General features: G+C 33.9%; 1 pseudogene; it reads left to right on the top strand.

Annotated features, from left to right (window-relative positions):
- Window positions 1-4,281: 4,281 nt before the first annotated feature.
- On the top strand, window positions 4,282-4,400 carry LOC116652833 (annotated as a pseudogene).
- The last annotated feature ends 21,862 nt before the right edge of the window (window positions 4,401-26,262 follow it).

Consider the following 26,262-nt stretch of genomic DNA (forward strand, 5'->3'; position numbering starts at 1 on the left):
TTTATCGGATCAATTTCAGACATGCTGTAGGATAAGATAAATCTTTACTTAGAACTGCTGATTTCTCTCTGTTGAGAGGACAGATGAATGGCTTTTGAAATATATATGATCCTTAGAGACACTTAAAATTGATACCGTCTGTTTACTGGTGTCATTTGTTCATTTTGTTACTCCACCATTAAGAAAAAAAAAGTTTCAGAATGTTTCATATTCTACACAGTCCTCTCACACTCACCATGATAACCGAATAACAATAGGATAATAATAGCTATAATCTACAGAAAAGTGTGATTGTCCATAAATGCCATAAGTTTTTGCTGCAAACTTTTATGTCCCTGCTTGTGACAAATTAGGCTTTTTCACCCACTAATATATTTCTGTGCCATTTTTTACTTGAAAGGCTGCGTTGGAAAAAGTAGACTAAACCATGTGCTTATTTTCCCAGAATTCAGACATGAACACCTACTTTATTTATGGATATGACTAAAAGTCAAATAAGCAATAAGGGATAGATGAAGTTTCAGTATTTAAAATTGTTTTACAGATTCCTGTCTAATAGTCAAATGTGTTTGTGTAACTGAAGTGTAATGATAAATCATCACTTTTGCACCTTACATGCACATTTTACTGCTCTTGTCCTTAGAAATAATAATGACACATATTGCCTAATATGCAGATGTCCAATCTTTTGGCTGGCCATGGCCTGATTGAGTGAAGAGAAGTTGCCTTGGGCTGCATATAAAATATATCATATAGTTAAAGAAAGTATACATGCATAATTCACTACTTCAGAAAACATTTGTAATTTGTGAGCACTACAAGAGAAGAGAAACACACAGGAGACATGAAAAACATGTACTTGGCATTCAGATTTTTTAAATTTTTTAATATTTTTATTGTAGAAATGGTAGCTATGTCCATGATATCAGCTACTACAATGTAAGGCTTTTTTGTTTATTTTTTTTTGTTTGTTTGTTTTGCCTGTGGTGTGTGTGTGGTCGTTTTTTTTTTGTTGTTTGTTTTCCGTGGGCGGGTGTGTGTGTTGTTGTTTTTCTCATGAGTGTGGTGTGTGTGTTGGCGGCCTATATTACCATGTGTTTTTGTATACACATGAGATTCTCTTGGTTACAAAAATAGTCTGAATCATTTCAGCACAAAGAAAACGTATAAGAATTTTTTTACTTTATAACATGGTATGGATATTCCTGTGTGTTTTCCTACTACATTTAATTTTTTATTTTTTTTTTTAATAGAGGAGTATAGATATCCATCTGTCATTTATATGATAATATACTGTGTATTTGACATAACTTTCTTTCAAAAACAGACAATGTATAAACTAAAAAAATACTGAAATCTTACTTTTAATAATATAACAATATTGTATTTTCAGAACTACTGTTCCCACATGTTGATATGTCTGTATACATATATCTGCATATACACATTTGTACACACACATAAAATAACTGAAGAATTATTTTGCAATACATTTTACTTGTTTTTTATTAGAAACTAAACCCTGATCATGAACTAGCAAAAAGGAATACTGAACCATTATTTTTGTAGTATAAAAGAAAAACTTACCCCAAAATTTCTCTGTGCAGAATTATCAGTTTCATAGAGCAATGCAAACTTTAATGAAGTCTCACTAAACTGAGGCTATATTAATCCTGTAAGTATTCTGAAAATATGAAGAAAAAAAAAGTTATTGTATTTTTTATCTCAATATAGATTTATAAAAGCTCTATGCTACTGCATTGTAAAAGGTTATTTTAGACAGTACATTTATTTCAAAGTTCAGACTGAACTATTGGTCCTTGTGAATCTCAGCTGTGAAAAGCATGTGATTTATTTATAATAGCCAAATAACTGTAATGTTGCTTGCCTGTATGTTATTTATAGGCTATTAAAGTAACTCAGTAAAAAAGCAAAAGAAATTGAAATTATCCTGGGGGGAGATATTATAGTATCTGTGTGCAGTAATGCAAGCTTACTGGTGTCGGGAGAGATGTAAGGACACGGATAATCAGATTTCACAAGTTTCAGTGCTCTAGCAGCAAAATGTTCACTGTTTTTAGAGTGCTGCATATGATTTTAGAGCTAAACAACCTGTATAAATATACAGTTTAATAATATCAGGTTACAGTTACCGATATGTTCTGTAAACTGCCACTATTATTTATATTATCATTATTTATATTATTATTTATGTTATATTGCTTTAATTAAAAAAAAAAAACAACAAAAAACTTTGTTTTGATAGGCTTCTAAAAGAAATGCAAATTTCAAACTCCTATTTGCTTAAAGTATTAAAGAGTATGCCAAACTACAAGAAGAAATATAATTTGATTTACAGATAGGTAAGTTTTAAATTACTAGTGGGCTGAATTATTTTGTAGAAATCTCTCTCAGTTTGAAACTATGGTACAAATTTGAACTCTCAGAGAACTTGTCTGTTGGTATTGATGCGGTACTTTCATTGTCTGATTTCTGACATTGACAGGGGATAGTAATGTAATTAATGGAAAGGATAAATTAAGAAAAAACTCATAAAAACTTTTAAAATTAAGAATGGTTAATAAAAAAAAAAAAGCAAAATAAATCAGAAATTGAAGTAAAAATCTGGAAAGCGCTTAGACATTTCCTTTAAGATCTATGGACATAGCCTATCTACATAGGCTCCTGTTTATTTCCATGGAAACTATAACAGATACAAAAAGCATAATGTTGCAATTTGGTTGACATTATCATGAGTGACAGAGACCTTCCTGGCCTCTTTTCCTTTCCTTTCCCACTTTTCAGAACAAACAAATGGAGACAATCTGACTGAAATAAGGACAGATAACTAGTTTAATACAAATGGTAAAAGAAGGTAAGGTAATATTATATAAAAGTGAGTTTAGAGTAATAAATAGGAGAAAGGGTTTCTAACCCTGCAGCTCACCATGGTACCCGGAAATGGAAGAGACCATTCTTTCCTGTTACTGTGTCTATTCCTTTTACCGAGAATGACATGGAGAGTACTGGAAACTACTAAGACTTGTAGTGTGTCTCTTGCCACTATATCTTCATCTCTGAGAGCTGGAACCCACATGAGAGTAGCCAAGAATGCTGGGATCTAGTACCCAGGAAGTTTAGTTCCCCAGAGCTGTCTTCCAGTACTACTTGCTGCATGATGTCATGATGTCAAATATTTATAAAATCGAAACACATAACTGCAGTATTTGATATAAAAAAATCTCAGCTATGGAATTCAGTGTTGCAACACAGTCCCCACTATTAGCTATGCATTTTTGTATATTATGCACGTGGCATTGCAAGAGTAAAGTTGTCTTCTTCTCTGGCCTTACTCTATATGTACGAGCCTTCAGCTTGTCATCTTTGTGATGTAGTGATCAGAGTTAATGATTTGTCTGGTGTCTCACTCCAATTTACAGGAGGGAGGCAAGGTTCTTTGATATGTGTATATACCTGGCGTGAGATTAATAAGCAACGGTTCAAATGTTGGTCCAACCAGTTTATTAAAGTCCAAGATGTTTTTAGGGAGATGGGGAAGGGAAGGTAGGCGATAGGAAAAGTAGGAAATATAAGCAAGGAGTCTTTGCAGAGAGCGAAAGAGATAGTCACCACCGTGGGTCCAGCGAGGTACACAGTAGGTCCACTGATCTCAGGAACTCGTCTGATCACCACAGGGGATGGGAGACAGACAGGGAGCTCCACAGCAAGCCAGACTTGGGGGTTCTTCCAATGAGGTTTTCCCCTCAGGGAATTCTCTGTCAAAGGTGTCTTTGGGAGTTTGTCTCCAAAGTCCCCAGTTTAGCGAGGGCCTTTTATCCCCCGTTTCTGTGGGGTTGTTTTTCTCCTTAGTTTGGTGTGACATTCCTGGCCCAACAGATAAGCCAGCAAGGAGGGGGGTCTCTGTTGCCAGACACAAGCATTATCGCCTTCTGCAGTGGTCAGCTCCTTCGAGCAGCACCCCTGAAGAAGACTGCTAGTCCTGCTTCTGCTTATCTTTGCAATCATAAGCAGAGGTACTGTGGCACAACAACACCCACCATTCATTCTCCTAGATAGTTAGCAGTTGCCAGTCAGAGTCTTATCACCAGAAAGGCCTCAGGAAGCAAGCTTTGAGACAATATAAGAAAAACAGTTCCGTCCTTTACATCTGGGTTCCAAGATATCAAAAAGAATCTCCTCTTTCTTTACCCAAAAGACAGTGCCTATCACTTTATGCTGTGAGCACTGTGTCTTGCAATTTTTCTCTGATGCGGAATTCACATTGCTTCTCGGCCTTTTGGCTAAGATCAAGTGTAGTATCTGTTCAATGATTCACATGCTCCATGCTGCCACTCCATGGACTGCGGTTCATTATTTTTATACTCCAAAGTAGAATTTTAGTCACACGCAAAAATAGATTAAAAAAAGAAAAAAGAAAAGTACCATAATTGATCCAGTTATGTCACACCTGTAGATTAATGACTCACTGAGTGTAGAAATCACATCTATCAGATTTCTGTAGTACTCACACAGGTGAAATAATATGCTTGCAGCAGAAAGTATTTTGTGCATAAAAACAAAATAAGAAAAAACAACCTTCCCTTTGTCCCCTCTCTACCTTCCCTGGGTCCTTCCCTTCCCTTCCTTCCTTCCCTTCCTCACTTCCCTTCCCTTCCCTTACCGGCCCTTCGCCATTCCTATCACCTTACCCTTATCGCCTCCGGCGCCCGCGAGATGCGGGACGCCAACAATAGGAAGAGACCGGTCAGAAGACATTACCCCCTCATGCGCAGAACGACGTTCGCCCACTCGGCGGCGAATAATCCCTTCCCTTCCCATTCCACATTCCCTTCCCATCCCTTCCCGCCCTTCTCCCCTTCCCTTCCCTTCATCCCTTCCCTTCCCTTCCCTTCCCTTCCTTTCCCTTCCCTTCCCTTCCTTACCCTTACCCTTACCCTTACCCTTACCCCTACCCTTACCCTTACCCTTACCCTTACCCTTACCCTTACCCTTACCCTTACCTTTTTGTTAAGCAACAGGCTGCTAACAACTAGAATAGGGAAAGCTAGTCATTAACCTTTAAGAAAACAAATTTTTGTACTCGGAGGAACTGTCTGATGTTTTGATCAGTCTGTTAAAATTAAATAATATTAAAAATAATGTTTGCTATCACAGAATTATATTTCCTACAAATTTAAAATACTACTTATAGTACTTTAACATGTTTAACATGTGCTAAAATAATGAACATCCAGAACAAATGCATGCTGGAGGCAAGACAGCCATGTTTTCTCTAGTCTGCTCTTGAAAACAGGGTAGGTAAACATGATAAATCATTGAAAACTTGCTCATTAATGACCAGGGAAAGGGATCAAAATAAATAGATCTCCAACTCCGCAATTACCACTAAGGTCAGCTGGATAGTTAAGTGTCATGCTGATGATGAGGAATTTCTTAACGATATCATAAAACTGAATAAGAAAAAAAAAAAGATAGAAGATGAGCTTCAATTTAAATACATTATAAAATAAATGCAGGGGAAAAAAAATGTGTACTATTTCTAATAAGTCAACATTGTAATCAAGTTATGAATAGTATCAAAATTCGGTAAAGGTAAAAATAATTTCACTGTCTCTTGTACTGTAGAATGCAGCAGTACCTGAAATACAAAAAATATAGATCAGAAAAACTGATGGATCATAAGTCCAGAAAAAGATCATAGCAGGATCACTCAGGGTCCTAATGCAAAAATTCTCATGAGATCATGAAGCAAATATGCTGACTAAAGTATTCAGTCCATGCAGAATCTCTTCAAGAATTGTCGGACAGAGACAACAATGATTTGACATAGTAGAGTATTTCTTGTATTTTCACCTACTATCCTAGACACTAGCAAGTTTCCAGTTTTTAATACAAAATTCCTTCTTGGCTGTAATTCTTTTCAGTAAGTTTAAGAAATAGAGTAAGAAAGAAAATTGGCAAGAATATTGGTACAGACAATTCTAAATTTGTATCTACCATACCATTATTTTCCAGACAATTAAATATATTTAGTAATGAAAGGTTTGACATTACTTTTTTGTTTGCTTATTTGTTTGTTCATTAGCTTAACAAATATATTCTCTCTCTTCAGTATGGGTCATGGTATCGCCACAAGTGACAAATATTTCAGAAGAATAATTTCTTCCTGCTCTTAGATAAAACAGGAGGGATTCTAAAATGGTATTTAAACACAAAATCCAGAAATCTCCATTTGACAACTTGTCCTGAATATCTACTCATGAGAAGGCAGTCAAAAAACTCTTGAGCCTGAGCCTGACTGACCCCTTGCACAACAAGCAAAGACTACAGCCATTAAAAATGTATAGCTATTATGGTAAACTGTATGTGCAGAATGCTTGTTAAAGACTAATCATTTTCTGTATGACATGATGATGAATATTTTATATGACTAGAGAATTCGCAAGAAGTGATCATTAGATATAGCGAAGTATGATTTTAAGTTTTGATACTATTTATTTGTTAGTCTTACAAATCAAAGAATCTTATGAGCTGGAAAGAAACTTCAGAGATCATCTGGATTAATCCTCCAGCTAAAGCAGGTTGCCTGCAGTAGGTTGCACAGGCAAGTATTGAGGCAGGTTTAAAGATCTCCAGGTAAGGAGACTCCACAGCCTCTCTGAGCAGCCCGTTCCAGTGTTCTGTCACACCCTGAATAAAGTTTTTCCTCATGTTCATATGAAACTTTCTCTGTTCCAGTCTCTGCCCATTGCCCTTTGTTCTGTTGCGAAACAATACCAAAGAGTCTGATCTCATCAACTTGATACCTGCCCTTCAGATATGTGTGTTTAGAAGATCAGCTTTTAGTTTTCCTTTTTCCAGGTTGAACTGTCCCAGGTCTCTCTGTCCTTCCTCTTAAGGGAAGTGCTCTAGGCTCCTAATGATCTGTGACCCTCCACTGGACTCTCTCTAAAAGTTTCCTATGAATCTTGATTTGGGGAGCCCAGAATTGGCCACAGTACTCCAAATGTAGCCTCACCAGGGCAGAGCAGAGCGGAAGAATCAACTTCCTCAGCCTGCTGGCCATGTTTTTTTAATGCACTGAAGGACAACATTGGCCTTCTTGAAAACAAAGGCTCGCTGATGTGTGCGATTACTTCTCCCCATGAGGACTCTACACTTGCCCTGGTTGAACCTCATAAGGTTCTCTGCCAAACTCTCCAGCCTGACCCAGTCTCAGTGAAATGGAGCACAGAATACTGGTTTGTCAGGCACTCCTCCCAGCTTTGTATCACCAACAAACTTGCTGAAAGTATGCTTTATTCCTTCATCAGTGTCACTGATTAAGCTGTTAAACAAGGCTAGACACAGTATGGACCTCTGGGGAATCCCACTAGCTACAGGGAAATGCACTTATAAAAGGCATTCCCTGTTATATAGCACTGTGTTTACTTGTAGTAGTGGAGAGAAGAATGTATGAAAATGATGTATGCGTATTTGTTAAACATTTATTAATGACTGTCCAATATTTTGTTTAAAAATGACTTTTGAATTGAATTGCTAAATCATCTCCATGTACTGCATTCTCTCTTTCTTTTATTGCTACATTTCTGAAAGTGACTTCTCCATCAACAATGAAGCCAGAATTCTTCCTGTCTTAGGTAAATATAATAACAATAATTTATTTCCATTATGAAGCATTCATGCTCTGTGCTTCCAAAAATCATTCTAGCTTTTCTATTCCATGACAGTAAGTGTTATCATCTATTGTGTTTGCTTATTTCTATATTGTAATTACAGGCAATGACAGACTGAGCAATAACTTACTAGGGACTGATCATCATCAAAATGCTCTAAAGCTTTCTAGGCATTCCTAGCTTGACTCTATGTAAAATATGAGAAAAACTAAAACTGAGAAAATGTATCCAAAACAAAATTTTAAGAAAATAAATTGCTATCAAGTTCAGTTTCTCATGTGTTTACAGAAACATGTGAATGTTCTTGCTTAATTGTACTACAGATTATTAATATTATTATTATTTCTAAAAAAAAAGAGCTATTGACAAGAAAACTTCTGACTAACAACTGCAAAAGTATCAGTTTTAATATGACTTACAGGAGCTTTACATATAGACAGACTTTGGTCATGAGTTGCATATTTCTTTGTTTGTTTGTACTAAAGCTCATCCCACCAAAGAAGAAATTAAAAAATGTTAACATTCCACAAAATGGCAAAGACTTTTTAAATTTTTTTAAAAGCCATAGGCTGTGAAAAATAGTGATATATCATCATGAATGTTTGTTTAAAAAGAAATATATTATAAAGAAATAAATAATATGGATAAATTTCAAATCTTATTATTAACAATAAGAAAACATAGATCTATGTTCAAGAGGACATTTCTTTATATTTGTGCAGGCTGTCTTCCCAGAAAATAGTACAATTGAGGCTTTAAAGCAGACAAATTTCCCAGATACTCTTGTGTAATGCATACTTTCTCTAGAGAGAAAAGCTTTGGCAAGAGCATGAACACAAAAGTCTGCCTCTTGTGGAAAAACTAAGAAAATAATAAAGACCTAACTAAATTGCTAATGATGCTTTCCATTTCTTTCTTTATTTTTTGTTTGTTTGTTTGTTTGTTTGTTTGTTTGTTTTTTCCTTAAATCAGTGTGGTATTCCTGAACAGTAATATTACAAACTATTAGCATATAGTAGTAACTGGAGAAATGTAACATCACTGAGGTATTAAACACTCTCTGAGCACTCACTGAGATCTCCCTCACCTACTGGCCTTCCACTGCTATGTATTCTGAAAGGCCAGGTGCTTAGGCTCTGTGTTAGCTAAATGCTTAACTACTGCAATTAAAATGATGATTGACTGTAACTGAGAAGAGGAATTAATCACCTCTTCAACTCCTTCATTCTTTTCTTTACAGCAAAAAAAAATAACACATTTGACAGGGATGTGCCACTTCCTTTCTAGTCTACAAGTATACTTTTCCCTACACATTACAGAACTTTGATACATAAACACTGAAATAGATCTTTATTTTATTTTGTTATTTTATTTTATTTTATTTGAAACTTCCCAATACCTTCTAACTATTCTAACTTGATAAACTGCTTATCAAGGTACAAATGACGTGCAAAATGTGAATTTCTGGCTCTCTAGAATACTATAATATGACACACACACAGAGAACACTTTGAAATAACTGGGAAGTACAGGTCACATATCCAGAATCTAATAAGACTAATATATTTGGAAGAGAAGATTACATTTTAATAGATTTTGTTTTTCAGTTTCTTCATATTCCATTCTTATTATAAAAAACATCTTCACAATAAACATTCTGAACCTTTCATTCATGGTGAACAATACTTTATTATTGAGTAGTAAGTTTGTGCTTTGAAAAAGTAATCTCAGTGGAGCCAGTGGAGGATTTATGTGTAAACAATCCACATATCATGGTCTGGTGAACTGATCTGCATTTGAATGTAGGTGATTTTTGCAAAGGCACATTCCAATTTTTAATATGTACTTGAAAAAGTTGTATTTGAAATAGTGAGGCTCAATTACAATAAATTCTGCATTTTGACATTTCCTCAGTATTGTTCCTGTAAGAAAAGCTGGAGGATAAAATTAGAAACTAAGAAATAGTCATTTTATGGGACAGATATAATGTTTTCAATTTTCAATGAGTTTTAATATTGTAGGTAGCAAATCAAACGTGTATACTGTAAGCAGAACACTTAGATTCCTCCTTCAGTTTTCAGGAAAATAAAATAAAAAAAAAAGAAAAATCTCAAGGTTATCAATGGTTCTTAGTTATGACATCTTTCTTAATCACACTATAATTAATACCACAGTACATGAGTCATGACGTCAGAAACTGCATAAGGAGGAGACTGGCTTCTCATGTAGGTGTGAAAAGGATATCCCAATAATGAACTTTCAAGATTTTTTAAATTATTATTATTTTATCTAATTTAATTTCATTTCATTTTTATCCACAGTGTATTTCTTCTTGTAGGCAACAAAAGCTTCTCTTACTCCTTCTGAGGAGAATACTGTCACCAGTAACTTTTAGTGAAGCTTAATGTAATTCTGCAGATTCTGTATAGAATCAAATGATAAAAAAGACTTCTATTTAACAGTATAAGAAGTTACCTTGTTAGAAGTAATTAGATGATCAGAGCACTATATGAACACTTCAGGCTTATTCATGTTAAAGAAAAAGCTGGATTTCCTTGATAACTTTGATACCCTTGAGTACAGTGTAAGACATCACACTATTTCATCTGCCTAAGTCAGGAATCTATTCTCTCTCATTAGTGAAAAAAGTACATTGATTATATTCCTCATGTTATTTTTCCAGACTGTCTTAATTAAAAGACAATAATAGACAATGATTAGTGAGCATACCCTGTCAAATGTAAAAATAAATACATAGATAAATAGATAGATAGATAGATAGATAGATAGATAGATAGATAGATAGGTAGATAGATAGATAGATAATCTATAGATAATCTATGTAAAATCTACAATATGGATTTTGGAGACCTTGCATTGAGAAAAGCAATTAATTTTTGCATCTTGCTTTAATGACCTCATAGAATGTAAATGTGTATAATTAATGTGTTCTTTCAGAAATCTGTTTATCATTCACAAATTTTAACATATAGATGACATAATTTTGTTTGTTTGTTTGTTTTGTTTTGTTTTGTTTTTTTTTTTTTGTTTTTTTTCATTAACTTCAAAGAAAAATAATCTTTCTCTTTTTAGGTTATAGGGACACTGAGTTTTTCAAATTTGTTTTCCTGTCAAGACTGCTTTATCATGGAACAGTCAATATAATTTTATGCTACTAAAGTAAGTATTTCATGATGACCTCTGTCTTCTCACAGTTCCTATCAATTCAGGCTCATTACAGTGAAAGAACAGGCAGAAAATGATTTCTCCGATTTACTACTGCATTTGTCTTGAGGCAATTTTCTGACTGAAACGACACAAATTCCACTGGGAAACAGGAGCTACGGACCTTATAAATATGCAGCCACCACTTCTCTGATCAAGCTTTTGACTGTGTTACTGTCTCTGTCATAATAAGCAGATATGCTTTGTGAAAAAAATAAAAAGGTTTTTATTTGAAATTCCTTGGTGCTTTCTCCAGCACCCACAAAATTACTGTCTATTGCAGGCATCATGGAATCTCAGAAATTGTTACAGAGGCAGCAGCTGTCAGCTGAGATGGTAACTGTTACTTACTTCGCAATGTCAGAGTCAATATTTAAAAAATCACTACAGCTATCTAGTCTTCTGCATATTATGTAAATGAAGGTGATTTGGGCAATTGCTTTTCTTTTGCTGCCTATTGGAATCTCTGTGTTCTCTTCAGCTTCCTCCTCTTTATTATTTCTCAAATAAAAGAAATCTATTGGAGGAATGACATAATAATGGTTTGTTTGGACAGCGTGCAGCCAGTATTATCTTCTGTCTGTAGGCTCATCACTACTACATTCTTATGTAACCAACCACAATTTCTGTAAGCCAGGAATCTCAGATTCCACCAGCAATGTGCTGCCACTAGCACAGTGCTTCCTCCTTAGCAACTGCATATTGCAGATAGATGCTATTATCATTCAGATCTAAGTTAGCAGGAATAAAATGTGGGGTTTTTTGTTTTGTTTTTTTGTTTTGTTTTGTTTTTTGTTGTTGTTTTTTGTTTGTTTGTTTGTTTTTAAGTAACAACAACAACAGCAAAACAATAGAGAACAGTGTTTTCTATTGGTAATGTACCTCAATCAGTCTGGAAACACATACGTGCTAATTATGAATAAACAGCTGTGTGGAGGTTTGTAACTATGGCTGTTGTCTACTGCATAAAGCTTATGAAGAACTATGCAGTCCGAATAAAGCAGCATTTTGTTATTGCTGTCTGCATGGCCTAAGAGGAAGAGAAGATGGAATCAGGGAGAAGCTTAAGATATGAATACTAGATATGCAATTTTCTACAGGCCAGTAGGAAAAAGAAGTACACAAGGAAACCCTGAAGTCAACATGCAACATTATAAGATGAGCAAAATGTCTGAGAGAAAAATTCAAACTGTAGGCAGGTATGTGTAGGTATGATAGCTCCATAAACCCTAAGAAGCTCACCTATACATAGATAATTATTTTGTTTCTAGCTCCTGCAAGTGCTGAGCTTCACAGAATCAAAAAGGGCAGCATGGAGCTATCTTATCAGCTGAGCTGAATGAGAAATGATTCTTTATTTGTTTTCACTTAAACTGTTCCCTACAAAAAACTTTTTTTTTTCTTTTTTTCTTTTTCTACGTGTATCTTTTAGAAACAAAAGTAAACTGCTGTTCCCAAAAGTAGAATTCATAATTCTAAAAAGTGCATTATAATTTTAGATTTAAGCAATTCAGTCTTTATAGCTGTGAAAGAAGAAAAGAATTGTGAGAGACAATCTGTCCAAGTAGGTAGAAAATCTTGTTTTGTTCCTGGTGCAAGGGATCAAACACTCTTCTTTCATTAGCCAATAGCTTTTCTTGGCCTCTCACATTAATAGAAAAATGCAGAAGGTGCGAAAAAACCACAATGTTTTTATTCTCATAGACCTTCATTGTGCATGCTGAGTATCAGCTGAACAAAAACAGACTGAAAATAGTAACATAGTCTGCCCAAGTCACCCATCAAATAAGGGTCTGATGACAAGCCGGAGAAAACAAAGTATTATCTGACTTGCATATTCAATTGCAAATATGGAATTTTTTTAAATTCACCTCTTTTCCATGATGAACCATCTTTCAGCCTCTGATCCTGGTAGTAGGTTATTTTCAGCAGTCTCATTTTTTATGTTCATAATTGCACTTTTGATTCCTATAAGATATTCCTTATTTTTCATTTATTTCTAGGCATACTAAGTGTAAAAAACCTCTGTGTTTTCTGTCCAGCATTTTTTTTTTTTTAAATTTTCTTATTTTACATTTTCTGCATATAGTCCTGAATTTCTTTTTCTTCTAGACAACCACAGTGATTTGTTTGGGTTTCTTTTTTCGCTGAGTGAAATGTCAGGGGCTTGCAGTTTCAGTAGCATTACCAACAAAACACTGTCAGTGTTTTTGAAGTGTTATCCCTACCTTCCATGAACATAATGTAGCATATATATTTAATATATATTTGATTTACTTCAGGTAGCTAGAGAGAATGTTTTCAGTTCATTAGAGGGTCCAAAAGCTGAAGGAGAGCTACAATAATAGAATTGTTGAAAGAAATACAGTGTTTTTGCTTCCTCAACTAAAATATTAAACCAAAAAAAAAAAAAAAAGAGAGAGAGAGAAATGTCATTGCTAAGATTTGATAGTTGTCTGGTTGTGTCTGGTTGTTTACTACAGATTTTATGAATGTTTCTGACTCTTTTTGACAGTACTTTACGTCCTATGATACAGCAAGCATATCCCAGTTTTGTATGGTATTTTCAGTATAAATAAGTAATCAAAAAAGAGGGAAATCAGTGGAGTTAGTTGATCTTTGAGGTCCCTTCTAACCCAAGCCATTCTATGATTCTGTGGTTCTATGATTCTACGACTCTTTTTAATACAGTTTTTTTTTATGGCACATTGTTTTCTGACTTCTTTGATTGGTTTTAAAAATTGCTTACACGCTTGTTTGTTGCTGTTATTGTTTTGTTTTGTTTGTTCCTCCTAATTGAATTACCTAAGCACAAGAGAGATTTAGAAAACATTAATAATTCTTTTCCAGATGGGGAGTCCATGCTATCCATATATTTTCTTCTTTTGTTAATCAGTCCATGCTCCCTGAGATTAAATTAATGATATTACAACATAAAAAAAAATAAACAAAACAAAACAAAAACATGAAGTGTTCTTTCTTCTATTTATTGCCTTAACTAAATGAAGAAGCATTGTGCTTGCAGGCTCTCATCCTGGAATATCAAACACCTAGATAATAGATTTTTGGGGAGAATCAAAATAAAAGGCTGTAATCAACCAAGGTGCTTCTGGGAGTTCACTGAGCACATATTCCCAGTCTAGATATTAGACAAACCAACCAGAGGAGAAATGTTACTGGACCCAGTGCTCACTAATGAACTCATGTTAAGATGGGTTAAGATGGGTTAAGCTGTTAAGATGGGTTGCCTGACTGGACATGATCTGTTCTATCAGAACCCAGTTCGAACAGGGGGATTGAAACACGTGGTATCTGCTAGTCCCTTCTCACCTTAATCACTGCTTGATTCTGTGATTTAAAATAAAATAATGCCCTTTACTGACTTTTTTTCCTGCAATGTAGAAAGTATGATGAGGTTTGTCTTTTCTAGAACTGAGGTTGAAAACTGTTTTCTGGAGACGACGGAAGGTAGGCTGGAGAGCAGATCAGATTAGGTCTGACTTTTCAGCTTCACACAAGGTTTGAAATTAAGTGACTTAGAAGTTAAACCTGAAATTTGAATATGGATTACTAAATGTAGTTTAAATTTATTCTCCTGGCACCTAGGTATCTGTTAGGATATAAGATTTAATCTTCATCTAATTTATCAATAATGTGCAGTGTAGAAAAAAAAAATAAATAAATGTAAATATAGATGGAAATTGAATGCTGCAGTTAATTTGTATTATTAAGCTTTAGGAGTCTAGCATTCTAGCAATGCCAGTCACAGAATCATTGAACTATAGAATCATAGAATGGCTTGGATTGGAAAGGATCCCAAGGATCACCACATTCCAACTCCTTGTCACAGGCAGGGCCACCAACCTCCAAATCTGGTACTAGACCAGGCTGGCCAGGGCCCCATCCAAACCTCCATGGACAGAGTATTCTCTGGGCAATCTGCCTCAGTACTTCACCACTCTCTCTGTAAAGAACTTCTCTCTGACATCCAAAAACTTCCTCATGACATCCAGTACCAATTCTAGATTCCTCATATAAAAGTTTGTGTTTTATTCTATATAGCTTCACTGTATTATTTTTACTTCTATTGAATTTGCTCACTGGTCACCTATCTCACAAAGCCAAGCAGATTTCAAGCTGTCATGATATATTCAGCCGCTACCTAGAATACACGTTCCCAAGGGACAGGAGCTCATTCCAGTCTGGGAATCAGATGTGTCTGTGAAGTTGAATACTAAGAATATAAGCTTGTAGTTATGGTTTTGAGGTTTCTCTGCTGCCAGACTTTTCTTAACTAAAATTTTGCACAGATTTGGATCTGTTTCCTTGACAACTAAAAAGTTCTAAACAAAAGAAACTGATTTTGACAGATAGGATAGAAAGAAGTCTAGGACTTTTAAACCCATTTTGTTGTTGTTATTGTTTGTGGGTTTTTTTACTCTTAATAAGATAATACTTTAAGATCATTTGGCAATTCTTTGAATTAATTCATGAAGACAACAATTATTTGTATGTTGGTAAATAAAGTGGCATATTTTTATATTCATCTCTGACTCCAAGACCAGGTGGCATAGTTTGGTAATGTTCTCAGTGCTTGGGAGTTTCTCCTTCCAGAGAAGGCTATCCTTCTGTTTGATCTCATGAAACATTACACAGACATAATATTTCTGTTCAAAGTGCAACAAACACTGAGGATACTACACTATTCCTTCAATGGACCAGTGTATTTCATAACTGATGAGTTTATTCCATGCTTTGGATGAAATGTGAAGACATTTACAGGTGAAAATCCTCGAGTGGAGGATTTGGAGGACTTTGTGGATAAAAGATACCTAAAATTGCAGCAGTTTTTCATCCATTCTGGCTTTGTGGGAAGAACCATCAATAAAGAAGCCACCCAAATTTTATCTGGAGTTTATCTTGTAAATAATTAGATATGAGGAAAGCCAGGGAGAAAACTAATAGTAGAAATACTACTGCTGCTTACTTTCCAGCCTTTTCTTCTTTATAGTATAGACATTCCCAAAACAGGTTAGTAAGGTAATAAACATTTTCTCAATGCTTTCAAGCAGAGAAAGCTCCATTTAAATTTTTTTTATTCCTTTATTCCTCTTATTTTTGCATCTTAATGAGAGGCAAACTGTCAAGTTCTCACTCATTTATTTTTATATTATAGAAAATAGAAAAAAGCAAGCTCATTAGATGTAGCTATGGCAAAAGCTCAGTGTATTCTGTTTGTAATTTAACACTAATAAGAAATGAGCTTATTCCGTATAATAGAAATGTCAACTGTTTCAGTTTAGTAATGCTAATAAAAAACACAAAGGAGCTAGAATCTCAAACAAGATAGAGATACATATTTTAGAAAGGAAAATAATCAGAAATACGGTTAATTGAAATGTCAGGCAATACAAATGACTTCATTTAGAAAAAAAAGATATTCACGCCTATTGCACCAAAGTTTGATTGAAAAGTGAGCCACGTATTTCTCTATGAAATTGTGACTACCAGCACACAAATTCTTTTTCCATTTTGCCTGTTTCTACCACTGAATATAGTGACAATCTATCAATGAAATGTTTCTCATAATTTCTGTATTATAATTTTATCATAAATATAGTATGATAAATCTTTTCTTAAATGTTTCACTGTAGGTTGTTTTTGGTACAGTGGGTGGTTTTTTTGTAGTCCTAGGAAAAGCAAATGAAATTACCCAGGTAGTAACTAACCTAACAGCTTATTTATCTCTTGTAATCTTTCTTTTTGTCTTCAAAAGATTCCAGAATGCTGCAGAAAATTAGGTAATCTGTAGATATTTCCTGTGTCTATCATAACTCCAACCAAACAGGGCTTATATTTTATTTTAATTTTTTTCATATATATATATGAAAAATATATATGTATATATATTATATAATATATATATATAGTGAAATTAAATATATGTGGGGATGGATAGAGACAGGAGTAGGAGTTTTGGGATCAGATTACCGTGGGTTCTAAAGTTTTCTAGGAGACTGTGTAGTCATTACAGGGTAAGTAAAAATATACAAACAAACAAATATTTCATGGTAATTTTATTTCTTAAGTAAGTTTAAATATTTCAACATCATGTAATTAATATTTCTAATTAAAATAAAATGTTTAAAGTATAAGCAAAGAAAAAGAAATAATGTATGGATGTGCTTTACTACAAGTATTCCAAAGTAATATCTGTAATAAGAACAGTCCCACAGCATTGTAGTCCCTGCATATTTTGACACAGGTTTTCATAAGCTTGCCTATGAGGGAATCTGCTTGTGAAAAAGAAATTCTTTCTTAAGTTTTTTTGTAAATGCAAGACAGCTGGAGGTGAAGCTTTTGACAGCAACAAGACATGCCTGTATGTAAACACACTGTAAGTAGATTTAGCTCCATATTGTCTGTGTACCTGTAAATTCAATCTCAAGACCTCTGTTGCCATCACCTTACTCACTATGTCAGTCTGTCAATTCATTTCAAACAGGACAATAAGTCCTTTAAAGTAATATGTTTCTTGAGACAGCATAAAACACTTGGATAATTATAAAATTAAATCCTTGTTTGGAAACAAAATTATCCTTTTCCATCGTGGAATAAAACATTCTAATGTGAAAGGAAAGGAGACATCTTGTGAAAAAATATACATCTGTTCTCAATTATAGTTACCACAGACAATACAAAACTCTCATCTTTCTAGGGCTGTCTTCTTCTCATTTTCCAGCTGCTTATGGTAACATAATGTCACAGGTATTCCCAAAGAACATCAGGTAGATGCCTGGAAAGTTGTTCAAAGACTAGTAAAATGCCTTACCACAAGGCCCATGTAAAGTATATACAGTGGCATTTTCTAATACTACTTTTTTGTTTTTGTTTTTGCTTTTTTCCTGAATTTGCATCATAGCTTCTCTGTGTTATTAACTGATGCATATTTTTCACAGTATATCTAGTATGCAGTTCTTATAATTAATGTATTGGAAAACCATGAATATGCAATAGTGAGAGATTCTGACATCAGGCTTTCTTAATTTAGTATCCTGTTTTTTTGATAGTGGCTTTTTGTCTTTCAGTTTATGCCTATCATAATTAGATATATATGATGAAAACCCTTATTTAAGTTTAATGCAGTGCAAAATATGCCACAATAAAGCCTGTTACACTGTTCAGAAGATAAAGCTCATGTATATATTTAAGACAGGTGTGATATCTAAGAGGTAATTTCTCTACTAAAACTTATCAGAACTCTTAGAGTATTTCAGTTGATCCATATTTCTTCCACAAAGTAACTATTACTGCATTCAATAGTTTTCATCTTGTATGTCAAAAATGACTCATTTAACATAATGAATGGCTTAATAGAGAAACATTCATAAAATACAGAAAATACCCAGACAGAATATTTGGAATCTGAAATAAGAAATGTCTCTAAGCTATATTACTTTTGGTTTATGCAGGGAGGAATTTGTGTTCTAGATTTGATAAATACTATGAAAGAAGTTACATTTAATGTTAAAGTTTCACAAACTATAATTTTTTTTTTTAAAAAGTATTTCTTAGTCCTTTCAAGAACTGTGATCAGCTGTCAAACTGTAGAAGTTATTATTGCTTTTGGCTAAAATCAGCTAAACAAGTAAGAAATGTGAACAGGAATACTATTAGATCAAAGGTCTAGCCAGTCTGATATCTGTTCTTAAAAAGCAGCGAAGATCAGATGTTTAAGGAAGAACACAGTAACAGACCAATCATGAAGTAACATTTCTTCAGTGATAGTATATATTTCTTAATTAATCTTTTTTTTTTTTTTTTCCCCCCTGTAGTTCATGATTCAACATGTCCTAAAACAAAAATAAAATTATCTTAGCTAGAATGATTTCATAGGTTTTGTTCCTATGTTTTTATCTTAACTCCATACTTTATTCTAGATCTTGCTGAAGAGAAAGTCTACAGTGTGATTACATGTTGTGGAAATAACTGACTCTGATGTTTTCTTTTGAATTTGCTTTCCATTAAACAATTTTCATTTATTTATTTTTATAACTTGATGTCATACTGGGGGATAGATGTATGATTAGATATCCTGCTAACCGGCGTTCTATTTTTGTAAAAGAAATTTAAATGAACATTTTCCACACTACTGGTTTACACACTTATTAAACCTTCTTCAGTCAATCCTTTCTTTTTCCTTCAAATAGAAAATTTGTTATTATTAATAATTGAATGTTTTATTTATAAAAATATATATTTTTTACATTTCACCTTATTTTTTTTTCTCTTTTTCCTAATAACTCCTGGTATACATATATATATGTGTGTGTGTATGTATGCATTCTTTTTGAAATAGTTACTGAGTGCAGAGATATATTCTCTATAGAAACACCTGTAACTCCAGAATCTTGCTTCTGACATGTATTCTGACAAGCCAACTCAGAGCCTAATATATATGCATATAATTATTGTTTCAATATATGTCATTGTACATTTACCAGTGGTGAATTTCACTTGTCATTTATGTCAGGTCTATCCATAGTTCTCAATAGTCTTTATTAGATACCTGAATTATTTAATACCATCAGCAAAATTTATGATTTCCTTTACAAGTTTTATGAATAAACTGAAGGGCATAAATATCAACATAGATAACTGTGGAACTTAAGTATTAATGTTAAAAAGTATGAAAAACCTTAGTAGATAAGATTAAGTCAAAGATCTTCTCAGACTCTTGTCAACAGTTTACAGGCTGGTTCGGCCCGGTTCCATGACAAGTGGAGTGAATGGATTTTTGCAAAATCCGCACCTCTGGAAAAGGGAAACAGGGGACCCAAAAATAATTTAAAACATCAGCAAGAACCTGAGAGGAAACAAACTAATTCACTAAGTATGGTATCGGAATACACGATAACACACTACAAAAAAATATAATTAGAGTTGAAGCTAATAAATCAAGTATAATGAGAGAATACCTGAAAGCTGTAGGCCTTACAGTAATACTGAAGTGATATGTGCAGTCGAGACAGGCAGCAGCGAGAAGATGCAAAGGAGAAAAGCTAACAGGAGAACGATCAGGTGACCTCACCAGGAGTTATATCTTGTCCATCTGTGTGTCTCAGACAAAGGATTTCTCAACCCCCTGTTCAGGACTTGCTTGGACTTGTCCATCCTCAGCAAACTTTGAGGCAATAGTGCAAAAGCATGGCCTCTTACAGTACTACATTTAATAATTACAATCTATCATTACAGCTTCTTTAGAATTTTATTTCATTTACAATAATTATGATGAGAACACAAGGCCTGGTCCAAAAGTAATGCCTCTTATTTATTATTTTGGAGGCAGATGTTGGTTATATGCCAGTAGAGGCTGAACCTTCCCAGAAACAATTACATTTTGTTGCTGTGCAAGAGATGGCAGCAGGGGGCAGACTGGCAAAGTGGAGTCTGGCTATGGGGCAAAGGGGTGATGTAAGTGAACTTTCCATGTGGAAAAAAATGGTACCCTTGACACTCACTGACACTTAGTGAACATTTATGGACACTAAAGAGTGGAGGTGAGTGTAGTGAGACAGTGGGTGGTGCATTTCAGCTGTGGTGACAGTGATAGGAAAGACAAACCATGTGCTGAATGGCTGTGCTGATTTTTACATGCACAGCATACAGGCTTTTGTTCGTCAAAAACAAAAAAAAGCATAGGTAATGGTGGTAACCATCTTGAAAAATAGTGTTTTGTAGCTGAGAATTTGCTTTATCAAATAGTGTTGTTCTGCTCTTTTAAGCTGTTACAGTTACTATGTAATTAAATTGGATTCATTGCTTTCATGGCAACCTATATAATAAAAATGGAATAAACAAAACAAATGATGCACAATACAGTTCCCTGCTACCCACAAGCAATGCCCAGCCCATTCTGAACCAATGCCATCCCTCCATGGCCAACTACCTACCCCCATTTTACTGCAGAGCATGTCAACATATAGTATGGGATATTCATTTGGTCAGTTTGGGTCAGCTCTCCTCTGCTCTTTTCCAACTTTTAGTGCACCCCCCTTGCAGGCAGGCCAATATGATATTTGAAAAATACTTGACTAGGTGTAATAACTGCTCTGCAAAATCTAAAATATCCCTATGCTCTCAACATCATTATAATCCTAAATCCAAAACATGGCGCCATACCAGCATCTATGAAGAAAAGTAACTGTCTCAACTGAAAGTAGGACATGTTTTTTAATAAATTGAGGTAACCTTTGCAAATAATCACAAGGCTAATATTTGGCAAAACTGCCTCTAGAACAACCTTGGAATGAGGTGGCATAAGCACCTGCATGCTGACACGGAATCTTATACCATGTGCTACAGTATGCAGGGTATCATTTTAGAGACCATGCCTTGAATGTGTCAGCATGAGCCTACTGGGTGTTTTCTGAACAGTGTGTGGATCAGTCAGATTTTGGGAGCAGCAGGGGTGCATTCAAAGCCAGAGAATGAACATGTCCCACAGAGACAGAGGGTGTGTATGCATAGAGGGAAGCCCCATATTCCCAGGGAGCTACTGATGTGCATGACCTATATCTGTGTTTTGGCGTGAATATGTAGGGAGTATCAGAAAGAGAGGGCTTAGCTACATTAGAGTATTTATGTGTATGTATGTATATATATATATATATATATATATATATATATATATATAATATGTATTGTGCTTAGTACTGTGTTTTGACTTCGCTATTACTTTTAGTGACTTGGAAATCGTAGTTCACCAGTTGTTCATTAATTGTCATTATTATACCAATGAATCCATTTGACCTTGATTTTGTTTAAATGAATTGAATGTTTTTTCCTGTGACAGATATTCGGAGCTGTACAGGTCCTTGTTTTGAAGATGGAATACTAAATTGATTTTTGGTTTTAGAAATGTACTTTGATTTCTTAGGACACAAATATATTCTGCTCTGTTAGACTTCAATATGTTGAAATTTGCCTCTTGATATTATCATTAAGCATTAGTTTAGTTAACAAGCATTAGTTCCACAGATCTGTATTTCAGCATTGTTAAGAAATAATGTTATTCATGAGTGCTATTTCATTACAAGCTTTACTTACATACAGCCAGCCCTTTGCTATCTGCCCTGTCCTCTGACTAATCAAGGAGTGTCATAAATTACAGCCTTATTTATACCTCTTGGAAACACTGTGGTATATCAAATAACATTAAGTATCTCTGTTTGAACAACTATGTCACACTCTCTGTCAGAGCTTAAAATTGGACCATTTCAACGCAATGAGAAAGCTTCCTGTGTAATGAGAACTCTCAGTGGGATATAGATCCATGAAAAGAAATCATTGTGAGATTGAGTCATAAATGCATTCCTGAAACAACAGAAAGAAAATCAACAAGACCAAATCAGCCTGGGGAACAAACTTCCTGCTTAAATGAAAGAAAATAATCAATGAAGTGAAATTAAATATTTCACTAAAATGCTATACAATAAACACTAAACAATTATTGGTGAAAGGAATGATTTTCTCTCTGTAGAGATATACTTCATAAGCTTGTGTTGATTTTCTTCATATTTAAAAAATAATTAATTTGTGATAGAATTTGATGTTGAAAATATCAGAGTAATATTTAGTATTGCTTGTAAGAATAATATCAAAATTACTCTGTATTAAAAAAAAAAATAAAAAAAAATAAAGCCACAGAAAATGTGATCATGCCAGAAAGTTTTACCCTTTGAGTCCCAACAAAATATTTTGTGTTGTCTGTTGTGGCTTATATTGCCTTTTGTACTTTAATAATACTTTGGTCAGGAGTCAGTTTACAATCTGAAACTTTGAAAATAGGTAGGAAGTGAGTTCTTTGCAGGCTCTAAGCAGACCTTCTACAAGTAGTGAATTTCACCTTTGCTACTTTTATCTAAATGATTTTGTCTGCTCCAAGACCCAATTTGCCAAATAATTTCCAGTACTGGAAAAAAAGTTATAAAGTTTGCCCAATTTAAATCAATGAAAGTGTAACATCAGTTGACAGAGATTCTCCGTTTCCTTCCACAGATATGTGACAGGAAAATAAAAACAAAATATATATATGTATATGCAGTTGTTTATTTGAGTTGTTTGTTTGCTGTCCAGCATCAAAAAAAGCATTTAAATTTTAAATATTGAAAATAAAATACTAATACAATAAAAATTGTGCTGTTTTCCGTTATTGAAATAATATTTAACGAAAGTAAACTAAAATCAAACAAGCGAAATCTTGGATTGTTTTTGTTCATGTTTTGATATTCTTGGAGATCTTTGGTCAAACTTTGATATCTAAATTAAAAAAAAAAAAAAAGTAACAGTTTAATTGTGTTTCAAAATGTATGCCAATATTTATATCAGTAGAAACATGAGATGGAAAGGATTAATAAAACCAGATAAAATTGGGAACGTACATATACGTACATACAGGTATTTATCTCACTATGACTACAAAATATTGCTATTCCAATTATTAAATCAGTTCTCAGACTGACAGAAATTTGAAGAACCATCTGAATGTAAAGGCTCCATGGATAGGCATGTGAAGAGACTAACTCTCAGAATGAAAAATAACTTTTTTAAGAAAATTAATTCATAATGATTAAAAAAAAAAAAAATTGTTTAGCAACTGTAAAACTTGTGACTGAGTATCAACTTACTCCTGATCCACAATAGATCAAGTAGTACTTACTATCTATTTTATCATCGGAATCCAGAAAACAACACTACAAGTCAAGTACTTTAAAATCCAAGTATTTAAGAGGACACACAACTCCCTGAGAATGTTTGAGACCTCATTCCTCTCTGTTTCATGTTTCCATTTACATCTTTCTTTCTTCGGAAGTATATACTGAACATGTTCAGTATATGCAGTAAAGGTAAGCCACATTTCAGTAAAAGCAAATAATTTTCTGCACTACTGGAAAAGACTTATAACCTGTGCTGGTAAAAGAACTCATACTAAACAGGAAAAATAAATAATGACATGGTAATATTGTTTATAATTTATCTGTAAACATTTTATATCGTTCTTGTTTGTTTGCTTGACAGATAATAAAATAACTAATTACTACAAGTAAGAATTTCTAATTGCACTAACAAAATTATTTTTGTGTAAACAAAACTAAATCTCCTAATACACTATTTCAGACATGTAATCATTTCATTTTTATCAACCTATAAATCTTTGTAGAGATTGCATGAAAATGCTTTTTACTAAATATGGCTTCCCACTGTGTGTTTTTAAGTGCCTCCATGTTTTCACTACATCACAGTGAAATTAAGTTAGGAATTAAGATGAATAACAAAAGGAACTAGGCGGTAACTCATAAACTAAGCAAGGAATCTGAACAGCTCACATTTTCTTGTATATAAATCTCATTTTCCTCTAAACATCTTTTCCATTTCAAGTACACAGCGCTCCTTGAATTCAGGGACTGGGATGATCTTTTTCTATTGAGCAGTAATATGAACTTTACTTCTACAATAATTTCTTATCTGAAAATACTAATACGCAAATTGGATCCAGATACTTTCTCTGTCTCTGAGATCAAGTGGCACAGACTATTTAGTTTCATCTATTTCATTTATTTGCCCCTCAATAGGTTTTACTATTCTGTAGCATGATTTGGTAAAGAACAATGGGAATACTGTATTCCCTGGACTGTGTTAGAGCTGTTTAAGAAAGGGCTGCTTGGACTGTGGCAAAACTATATCACAGGCCAGTTTGATAGCACAAATCATAGTGATACTGGCTACCCTGGCTACAGGTTTTTAATGGTATTAACATATTCTTGAGTATTGCTTCTTTTGCATTTTATCTGATACATGTGTTTTGAATATAACTAGAATTCAGTGAAGAGTAAAAGGATGAAAAGTTATCTAATGTGATTTTAATGACTTCTCCCTGCAAGAAGAACAGGCTGAACTCAGAAGCAAAGATGCTCGTGATATTACTCCAACTGCATAGTTTTAATATTTAGGGCTAAAAGCAGAAACAATTGAATAAAATAAGTTAAGTTTTCTACATCTCTGGTGCTTATTCTTGACTAATCTGTTAAACATTTTGTATAGCATGCACTAACTCATCTTCGGTGATATTGCAAGATTTTAAGGAGGCTTAATGTGAAACTAACGGTATTAACTTACAAAGAATTTTCAACACAGATCTCAACAACACGTGACTATCTATGGCCAAATGACATCTGTCTGATGAAAATTAGGTGTATTTAGGTTTCTTCCCGATGAGGGAAACACACTATAGTTTGTTCACTTGTCTACTTTAATGGAAGTCTTTCATTAAAAATATCAATATCTGAACAGCTCTGCTTTTAATAAGTGAGAGCCTTGACATTACTAGGGGAGCAAGGGACTTTAGTGTAGTCTAAATTACCCTGTCATTTCAGTTACTGAATCTGTTTCTATCAGCAGGCAAAATAAATACAATCTGATTTCTGATAGAATGTGCAGCTATATATTTGACTAATTTAAACATTATTTTATATATTGCTATCTGTCTTTCTATTAAAAGCATAAAGCATTCTGAAACATGCTGTATGGCTCTTAGAGTTGCAGAGCAGCTGGGCTAAATTATCAGAGGAGGATGCACAATTAAGCATGATCTTTCTAGTACAATCAAGCTCTGTAATTAAGCCTCTGTCTCCATAGACACATCTGGTCTCTGCCTCTTTACTCTGCTCCAGAATCTGAGATTTACTGTTGTTTAGCAAAAACGTATATATTGGGGGATGGGAACTGGGTTTGTGTGTAAAATATAAACTGTACCAACCACAATATTCTACATGGTAAAATCTTAATGCTAATGAACTGAATTTCAGAAGGAGGCATCATTTATCTTCTTTAGTTAGCATTTTGCAAAATATCCACTGGTCATATATTTCCTTGTATCTATTTGCATATTTGTGGGGTAAAGAAAAGGATATCTGAAAACAATGTAATCATAGATTAGAGGATTAGAACACCTTTAACATATATAAAATTGAATATATGTAAAATTATATGTATGTGTTATGTACCATTGATGAGGGATTAAATTCACACAAACGTAAATTAAAAGGAAACAGATCTTAAACTATCATCCCCATTCTGTTTTCATATTGTGTAATGTTACAAGAGATAATAACATATACATATTTAAATTAACTGTTGAATAATCTGTAGGAGTAAAATAAGAAAAATAAAAATCAGACAACACACAGGTTGCATTTGTAAATATGCTAACATACATCTTTCTAAAACATACATATTTCATGAAAAGAAAAAAATAAATAAATAAAAATAAAGCTTACTT

This window comes from Coturnix japonica, chromosome 1 (genome assembly GCF_001577835.2).
Source record: "Coturnix japonica isolate 7356 chromosome 1, Coturnix japonica 2.1, whole genome shotgun sequence".
Classification (NCBI taxonomy): domain Eukaryota; kingdom Metazoa; phylum Chordata; class Aves; order Galliformes; family Phasianidae; genus Coturnix; species Coturnix japonica.